Below are 9,566 nucleotides of genomic sequence, written 5' to 3'. Positions count from 1 at the left end.
AGATAAGTCCCAGTCAAGCCTGCAGGCAGCAATAAGGCTGCTATATGGCTGTATGGTCAGTACCTAAAGGGCTCAGTCTCTGTAGTGCCAGATAGTACAAATCCCCACAGTAGCAGCTCACTAGTCCAAGCTATGTTGCAGATCACCATCCAGTCAAACACAGCGATAAGTCCACTCTCTGCTCTGCACCTAGGTGATTCTGGCTGTCGGCACTCCCAAAACTCAACACACCGGATCCTGCTCAGGCCACCAGCATGCAGCAGTGATGGTGCACACTGGACAGCAATGTGTACTCTCCGGTCTCATGGCAAAAGAAAGCTGTGTCCTGTACAGCCTGTGAAAATAAAGCTCTTCCCCCTCCCCTCCCAGGAATCTCTTCCTGGGGAATTCAGTTTAAAAACTGTTGATTGCATAATAGTCTCTCCTCAAGACTACATTTCCCACAGTGCAGTGCTGCCTGACGTAGTCTATTGAACTGTTCCTGCTCAGCAGCCCCCTCCTCTTGCTAATGTAGCTGTTAACCAGTTTAGCTCTGCAGAGCATCAGCTACAAAGAGCAGCTGCAGCCAGTGTTTTTCCCACTCATATTCTTAGCCAAGCACCTGGCAACACATGTCATAGTATACAGCATGAGTGCTCGACCTGTGGCCCTCCAGCTGTTGCGGAACTACAAATCCCATCATGCCTCTGCCTATGGGAGTCATGCTTGTAACTGTCAGCCTTGCAATGCCTCATGGGACTTTTAGTTCCACAACAGCTGGAGGGCCACAGGTTGAGCACCAATGGTATACAGCAACAGTATTGTTTTTCAAAAAAAGCTCCACCTTTTCTCATTAAAAAGCCGATATATGGTAAGTAAGGTCACAGTATCCCTAAAGTTGGCTGTGTACTGCAAGAATTGGATACAGTAAGGTCATAGTATCCCAATAGTTTGCTATGCACTGTAAAAACTGATTAGTAACAACTTAAGCTGGCCATACACTGATAGAAAAAATAAATAAAAATGTATTCCTCCATCCACAATATATAGCATAGATGAGTGAATCTCTTGCTGCAGCTATTGTAGTTTGAGAGCCAGGGTGAGGCCAGCAGGACCACCCACTGAGCAAATTTTGGTTGGTACTTTAGAAATACAGAGTGTAGGGTTTGCTTTAGTATTCTAAAGGTTGGCTATAGACACTGAAAGCTGGTCATAGATGGATCGGGAATCGGATGGTTGACCAGGTACTGGCAGGATTTTCATCTGTGTGGCAATTCCCATTGTTGATTGTTATATTTTGTGCTTTCTTTGATGCAAACGTTTTAAATACATTTTGTGCCTCTTCCCAATATTTAACCACTTCAATACCAGGCACTTAGACACCTTCCCGCCCAGCCCAATTTTCACCTTTCAGCGCTGTTGCAATTTGAATGACAATTGCGCGGTCATACAACACTGTACCCAAACAAATTTTTTATCATTTTGTTCCCACAAATAGAGCTTTCTTTTGGTGGTATTTGATCACCTCTGCGGTTTTTATTTTTTGCGCAACAAATAAAAAAAGACCGAAAATTTCGAAAAAAAACAAGTTTTTCTTTGTTTCTGTTAAATTTTTTTGTAAATAAGTACGCTTTCTCCTTCAATAATGGGCACTGATACGGCTGCACTGATGGGCACTGATACGGCGGCACTGATGGGCACCGATGAGGTGGCACCAATGAGGTGGCACTGATGAGGTGGCACTAACGGGCACTGATGATGGGCACTGATAGGCGGCACTGATGGGCACTGATAGGTGGCACTGGTATGCGGCACTGATGGGCACTCATAGGTGGCACCGATGGGCACACATAGGCGGCACTGATGGGCACTCGTAGGTGGCATTGACTGGTATATATGGGTGGCACTGATGGGTACTTATGTGTGGCACTGATGTGTGGCACTGATGGGCACTGATAGGTGGGCACTGATGGGCACAGATGGGCACAGATGGGCACTGACAGGTGGCACCGATGGGCAATGACAGTTAGCACAGATGGGCAATGACAGGTGGCACTGAAAAAAGCATTACTGGGCAGATCTGGGCATTGCTGGGCAGATCATGGATATAATAGTGCCAATCAGTGCCCATTTGTGGGCACTGATTGGCACAGATTGGGCACATGTGGATGGCCATGGGGTACATACCTGGCCATCCACGTTGCCCCTTCCCTGGTGGTCCTAGTGGCATCCCTGGTAGTCCAGTGTGGTGATCTGAGGGGAGGCTGCGCTGATAAACAATCAGCGCAGACCCCCCCTGCCAGGAGAGCCGCCGATCGGCTCTCCTCTACTTGCGTCTGTCAGACGCGAGTGAGGAAGAGCCGATCAACGGCTCTTCCTATTGACAGCGCGATCAGCCGTGATTGGACACGGCTGATCACGTGGTAAAGAGCCTCCGCTGGAGGCTTTTTACCAAGATCAGTGTAGCGGTGTGTCAGACTGACACACCGCTCCACCGATCGCCGCGATGCGCGCCCCTGGGGGCGCGCTGCGGCATGTTATCCTGCTGGACGTCATATGACGTCCAGTCAGGATAACACAACCACTTCCCGGACGTCAATCCGCTATAGGGCGGGCGGGAAGTGGTTAAAGCAGTATTAAACCCAAAACCAACATTTTATATATTGCATCCTACCAGTCTTTAGATGTGATGGCTGCATTCGTTTTATTTTTTTAGGCTTTTGCCCTCTGCTTTCACCTAGTGATCTGACCAGTAACACAACTCCTGTATTAGAATGCCCCCCACTATGGATGAAGGGCACATGGGGGACACCTTTTGGACAGCAGCAATGTCAGTCTGGAGTGTTAGATGTACTGTGCTAGCAAATTTAGATTAGACTTGGACACTAAAAAATTGAAACCAGACTCCAGCTCACACTTTATAAGCAGTTACAGCAAACAGTTTTTTTTGGTTCTGGGATAAAGGTTTTATGTAAATAAAAACGAATCATTGTAAGCACCCATGCTAGTGTTAAATGGTTTGTCTCATCTCTGTAACTGATACATTCTCCCGGAGAGCTTGTTCTTTGAATAAAAAGACTTATGCCGCGTATACATGGTCGGAATTTCCAACAGAAAAAGTCAGATGGGAGCTTTTCATCGTATATGCCGATCGTGTGTTTGCCCCATCGGACTTTTTCCGTCGAAAATTCAGACGGACTTAGATAGAGAACATGTTCTATATTTTTCCGATGGAAAAAATTCCTATCGGAAAAAAACGCTCGTCTGTATGCTGTTCCGACACACCAAAAACAACGCATGCTCTGAAGCAAGTACGAGACGGAAGCGCTCGGTCTGGTAAAACTAGCGTTCGGAATGGAGATAGCACATTCCTCATGCTGCAAATTCTGTGATCTTTTAATGCAGCGCATTCTTTTGTGTTTTATAATGCTAGAAGAATGAACTTGTTTTGCTGCTGATATTCACACAGAGTTCTGATAAACTTATTTTTTTATTATTTTTCATGATCTGATGAAAAATCTTTTATTTTTTTTGAAACCAGATCTCCATAATAATGTTTAGAGTTATTTTTTATAGTCATCTTTTTTTTTTTTTTTTTATTTCATCAAGATCTCCTTTTTTTTTTGGATTATTGAAAAATTATTTTCTAGTGATCTCCATAATTTTTTTTTTTTTTGTGTGTCAAGTTACCACAACAACATTATTATCTTGTATTTTTTAATCACAAACACAAACTGAACAGCAGTAAAAGGATCTGAAAAGTGTGAATCGTCTCTCACTAAACTTCTACTAACACAAGATAAACACGAGATTAGCAGAAGGAGCCCAAAGGGTGGCGCACTGGCTATTGAACTTCCTTTTTACAGTGCCGTCGTACGTGTTGTACGTCACCGCGTTCTTGACGGTCGGAATTTGGTGTGACCGTGTGTATGCAAGATAGCTTGAGTGGAATTCCTTTGGAATTCCATCGGAAAAACCTTCAGAGTTTATTCCGATGGGAAAACAGGTCGTGTGTACAGGGAATTGCTGGCTGGATCATTAGATGAAAGTAGAAGAAAGAAAGCCTAAAAAAGAAAATGAATGCAGCCACCACATCTAAGAAATGGAAAGCAGCAATATATTAAATGTTTTCTTTTGGGTTTAATACTGTTTTAATCAGTGGATAAGTTTGAGATCTCTTGCTAAGGCTCCTCCTTCTCAGTCCATGGCTCTGGATGAGTTGCTGGATCATGGCACATTGGAGAACTGGTGTTTGCCTATCCTTGATCAGGTTACAATCCCTGTAGGGGCTTTTCCCTTTTAGGTTCTAGTCACACTGCTTGGTGTCCTTGTGGACAAGTCCTTTTCTCATACTGTTTTTTTTCTGCTGTTGCTTCACCAGCATAGGGTGGTTGTGACAGACCCAACAGGGAAAGGGACTTTTGGAGGGGACAGCAGGCTAGTCTCTTGTCTACTGACTATGGGCCCTGGCATTTGAGGGGGCTCTTTCTTTTGGGAGGTGGGTGACCATTGTAGTAGTTTTACTTTCAATTCAAGTCCATGTCTGAGAAGGCTCTGAGAACTGCAGGACCCGGATACGGATTTGGGGCCTCTGTGTTTTGTTGGGGTATGGAATCAAGCCCAAACCAACATTGAGTGCATCAGCCCCCTCCTAGACTTAAAGACTCAAGAAGAGTAGAAGATTATAATCACTTGCCAACTGCATAAAGACATTATACAGAGGCAAAGTTGCTCTCCTGTGCCGGATCATATACCTAGTTCGTGATGCAGCACTTCTGGGTAGGGGGCGCACCGATTCTACTGTGATTAGTCACAGCAGAAGCTGATCAGCGGGTGCTGACCAATGGATGTCCACCGGCAGCCACTGATCGGTGAGGAGATCGACAGAACAGAGCTCAGCTTGTGTAAACAATGCAGAGCTCTGTCCTGACAGCAAAGCAGGGAATAAAATCCAGCACATCCCTTAGTGAAAGCAGCACTTAGTAAACACAAAAACACTGTGTAGGCACACATTTAACCCCCTAGATATTTATCCCCTTCCCAGCTGGTGTCATTAGTACAGTGACAGGGCATATTTGTAGCACTGATCACTGTATTAGTTCACTGTGTCACTGGTTCCCACACAGTGTCAGTTAGTGTCAGATTGTCAGCTGCAATATCGCAGTCCTGCTAAAAGTTGCTGATCGCCCCCATTACTAGTATGAAAAAATAAATAATTAAAATTTCCAGTATATATATATATATATATATGTATGTATATATATATATATATATACATATATATATATATATACATATATATATATATATACATATATACATATATATATATATACATATATATATATATATATATATATATATATATATATATATATATATATATATATATATATATATATATATATATATATATATATATATATATATATATATATATATATATATTTAAAAGACTTCAACCCCAATAATTCTATAGAAATCCCTTCAATAAAGTGGCAATTTATTATGCCGTGTACACACGGCTGGACTTTTCGACAGCAAAGGTCCGACGGAACAAGTCCGCTGGACAATTCGATCGTGTGTGGGCTTCATCGGACCATTGCTGTCGAAAAATCAGACGGACTTTAGAAATAGAACATGTTTCAAATCTTTCCGATGGACTCGAGTCCGGTCGAAAAATCTGTTCATTGGTATGCTAGTCTGACGGACCAAAAACTACGCAAGGGAAGCTATTGGCTACTGGCTATGAACTTCCTCATTCTAGTCCGGTCGTACGTCATCACGTTCAAATCAGTCGGACTTTGGTGTGATGGTGTGTAGGCAAGTTCGTTGTGTCGGAACTCCGTAGAAAGTCCGTCAAATAGTCCTTCGGAGTTCAGTCCGTCGAAAGTCCGCTCGTGTGTACATGGCATTACTCAGCAAAATGAACAAAAGAGGAATGGAATTTCCCTTAACGCTCATGTGATCAAGTGGGAGAAAGACTTAGCCAAAGTATTCTCTTGGGATCAATGGAAGAAAGCCATCCAAATATCTAGTAAATCTTCCTCTTGTATCGAATACTGGGACAACGCACAAAAAAATGAATAGGTGGTACTTAACTCCATACAAATTATCAAACATATAACCCTCTACTTCTGACATGTGTTGGAGATGAACAGACAGGCAACCTTTTGTACATATTATGAAGCTGTAAAAATTTACAGAGCTTTTGTAAATTAGTAGCATCCTTCATAGCAGACCTTACCAGAAATCTAACCAAGCTTACTCCTGCTACAGCCTTATTAACCCCTTGCTTACTGGGCACCTTAACCCCCTCCTGCCCAGACCAATTTTCAGCGTTTAGCGATGTCCTACCTACTTGCCTACACATATACAGCAACATTTGTCATTTGTGTGGTCTTTGTAGTTTGTTAAAATAGTGGAATAGTGGAATACTATACCAGATCCCGGTAACAGGCAGGTTCCATGTCAGCTGTGGGCATCTGAAGCTCCCTTCTCTTCATTTCCGGGAATCAGTGCAGCTGGCTACGAGGCATGCACCTCCCGATCTTGTGCCTGTGCAGTAATGCCACTGTGCGGCTCTCTCTCTTCCTTTCCTCTCTTTTAAGTCTGGAAATAACGTGACATTTCATCACTAGGTGATTCGCATGGACTCCTGGGATACATGAAATCTATATGCCAGAAGTCCGTGACAAAATCGCTTAGGCGGCTGCAGGCAGGAGTGCTGCTGAAAATCAAAAGAAGAAAGGTATTTACTTTAAAATAAGTTGGATTGGAACCAAATTGAAAATAAAAAATTATAGTGAATAATGCAACTTCATGAGTTGTAAACATAAAATTAATAGAAGTACTTTTCATGTGGTTTAAAATTAAACACCAGGCAAACAGCTAAATATACAGATTTATTGCATATACTGTATAGGAGCATTTACCTGCCATAAAATTTGTATTTCTGTCCTTCCAGTTCTAAAATTTTACCAGCTCTGCTACAGAGCACAGTCCAAGAGGCATTGGAATTTTATAAGTTTAAACAAAATAGTGAGAGGGTAAGAAACATTTGAAGCGTCCACTGTGGGTACTTCATCAGGTTACCAGGAAAATACATGCACATATAGAAGGAGCACCAGACAAAAAATAAGAGCCCAAATTCATTTATTTTATGTTGTGCTAAAAGACAGCCAACACTTTTCAGGGGCCAAAGGAACTCCCCCTTCATCGGGGCTTCAGTTAAAAACGAGAATCCAGCAATCATCTTCCCTGCACAGATTGAAGCAGGAAAGCCTTATTTTGAGTCCACTCAAAGTTATCATTTTTAACTGAAGCCCTGATGAAGGGGGAGTTCCTTTATACCCCAAAATATGTTGGCTGTCTTTTAACACAACATCAATAAATTAATTTGGACTCCTATTTTTTGGTCTGGCGCTGCTTCCATATATGCACACAGCACCATCCTGTCTGGTGTGGAAAGGGACCTGGTTTTCCAGGGTTTAGTTTCACTTTCATTTACAGGTCTCCTCCCCACCCCACCTTGTGACTGGAGCATAAAAGGAGAAGTGGTGTACTGATAATTAATCTCTCTGTCATTCTTCCTCCCCCACTATCAGTTTTTTTCCTTGCATTGCAGCACACCAGATTGGCTCCTTGTGCTGCTACTCCCTTCCAGTGGCGGCACGCTCCCCCTTTCTCTTGCCACCGCCTCCCTATCCACGTGCCCGGCTCCTTTCAGGACACCGGACACATGGATTCCTATGGTTGGGGTGGGAGGGGGTGTTTATTTGAAGCACGTGATTAGAGGCAGAGGCTCTAATCGGCTTCAAAAAATTGTGGGCTCGGGGCGCAGAGAGAGCGCCATGATCACACCCAATTGTGTGACCATAGCGAATTAATTTTCACTATCTTCACACTACAGTGCCTCCCCGCCAATCAGGAGGCAGGTCGGCGAGACCTGTTTCCTGGTTGGCCAAAGCACCAGGCAAACCTACTGGATGGCAAACGCTGAGGGGGGGGGGGGGTGTTTATTGCCAGGGTAAATGGCTGCATTTGATGGGCACAAGTGGCTGCATTTGATGGGCACAAGTGGCTGCATATGATGGGCACAAGTGGCTGCATATGATTGGCACAAGTGGCTGCATATGATGGGAACAAGTGGTTGCATTTAATTGGCACAAGTGGCTGCATATGATGAGCACTAGCTGCTGCATTTGATGGGCACAAGTGGCTGCATTTGATTGGCACAAATGGCTGCATATGATGGGCACAAGTGGCTGCATTTGATGGGCACACATGGCTGCATTTGATGGGCACACTTGGCTGCATTTGATGGGCACAAGTGGCTGCATTTGATTGGCACAAGTGGCTGCATTTGATTGGCACAAGTGGCTGCATATGATGGACACAAGTGGCTGCATATGATGGGCACAAGTGGCTGCATTTGATTGGCACAAGTGGCTGCATTTGATTGGCACAAGTGGCTGCATATGATGAGCACAAGTGGCTGCATATGATGGGGACAAGTGGTTGCATATGATGGGGACAAGTGGCTGCATATGAGGGGCACAAGTGGCTGCATTTGATTGGCACAAGTGGCTGCATATACTGGGCACAAGTGGCTGCATATGATGGGCACAAATGGCTGCATATGACAGGCACAAGTGGCTGCATATGAGGGGCACAAGTGGCTGCAATTGATTGGAACAAGTGGCTGCATATGATTGGGACAAGTGGCTGCATATGATGGGCACAAATGGCTGAATTTGATGGGCACAAGTGGCTGCATTTGATGGGCACAAGTGGTTGCATATGATGGGCACAAGTGGCTGCATTTGATTGGCACAAGTGGCTGCATATGATGGGCAAAAGTGGCTGTATATGATGGGCACAAGTGGCTGCATTCGATGGGCACAAGACTACAGAACAGTGGCGGCTGGTGTTTTTTTTGGGGGGGCACTCCCGCCCGCGTGGCTCGCCTGCTCGCCGGTCGGTCTGTCGCTTACCCCATCCAGCAGTGGTGGATGGTAGGCTGCGTTTCCTGTGTCCTCTCCTCCATCATGGCGGCGGCTGCTGCCATGCGTCTCCTCTCTCCTCCTCCTAGGCGCCAGGCGTCCAATAGGATCGCCTTTCCTTTCAGCTAATCGGGTGATGGGTCTCACCACCCACTTCCTGATTGGCCAGGAGGAGGATTAGTGTGAGAATAGCGAATATTCATTTGCTATTCTCGCACAACTGGGTGGGCTCAGAGCACAGTGCTCTGCACCCCCCAATCCCACCCTTTTTTAAGCCTATTAGAGCCTCTGGCTATAATTACATGCTTCAAAATATACCACCCCCCCATGGTCAAGCACCCTGTATGTAGATGAGGGGGCCGGATGCATAGATTGGGAAGGATGCGCCCGTGCGCCCCCTATGGACGGCCGCCATTGCTACAGAAATATATTCTGTGCCTTTCATATCTGCCTGGAGTTCAGTTTTCATGTTTTAACATCATCTGGATTAAAAAAAAAATCAAAAGTTTAATTCTGAAACATCTGCACTTAATTTAAATGAAAATATATGCCCAACATTAAGTATAATTTATATTTTATTGA

The sequence above is a fragment of the Aquarana catesbeiana genome, linkage group LG04, assembly GCF_042186555.1.
Source record: "Aquarana catesbeiana isolate 2022-GZ linkage group LG04, ASM4218655v1, whole genome shotgun sequence".
NCBI lineage: Eukaryota > Metazoa > Chordata > Amphibia > Anura > Ranidae > Aquarana > Aquarana catesbeiana.
The sequence above is the reverse complement of the archived record's forward strand: the minus strand, read 5'-3'. Positions refer to the sequence as shown.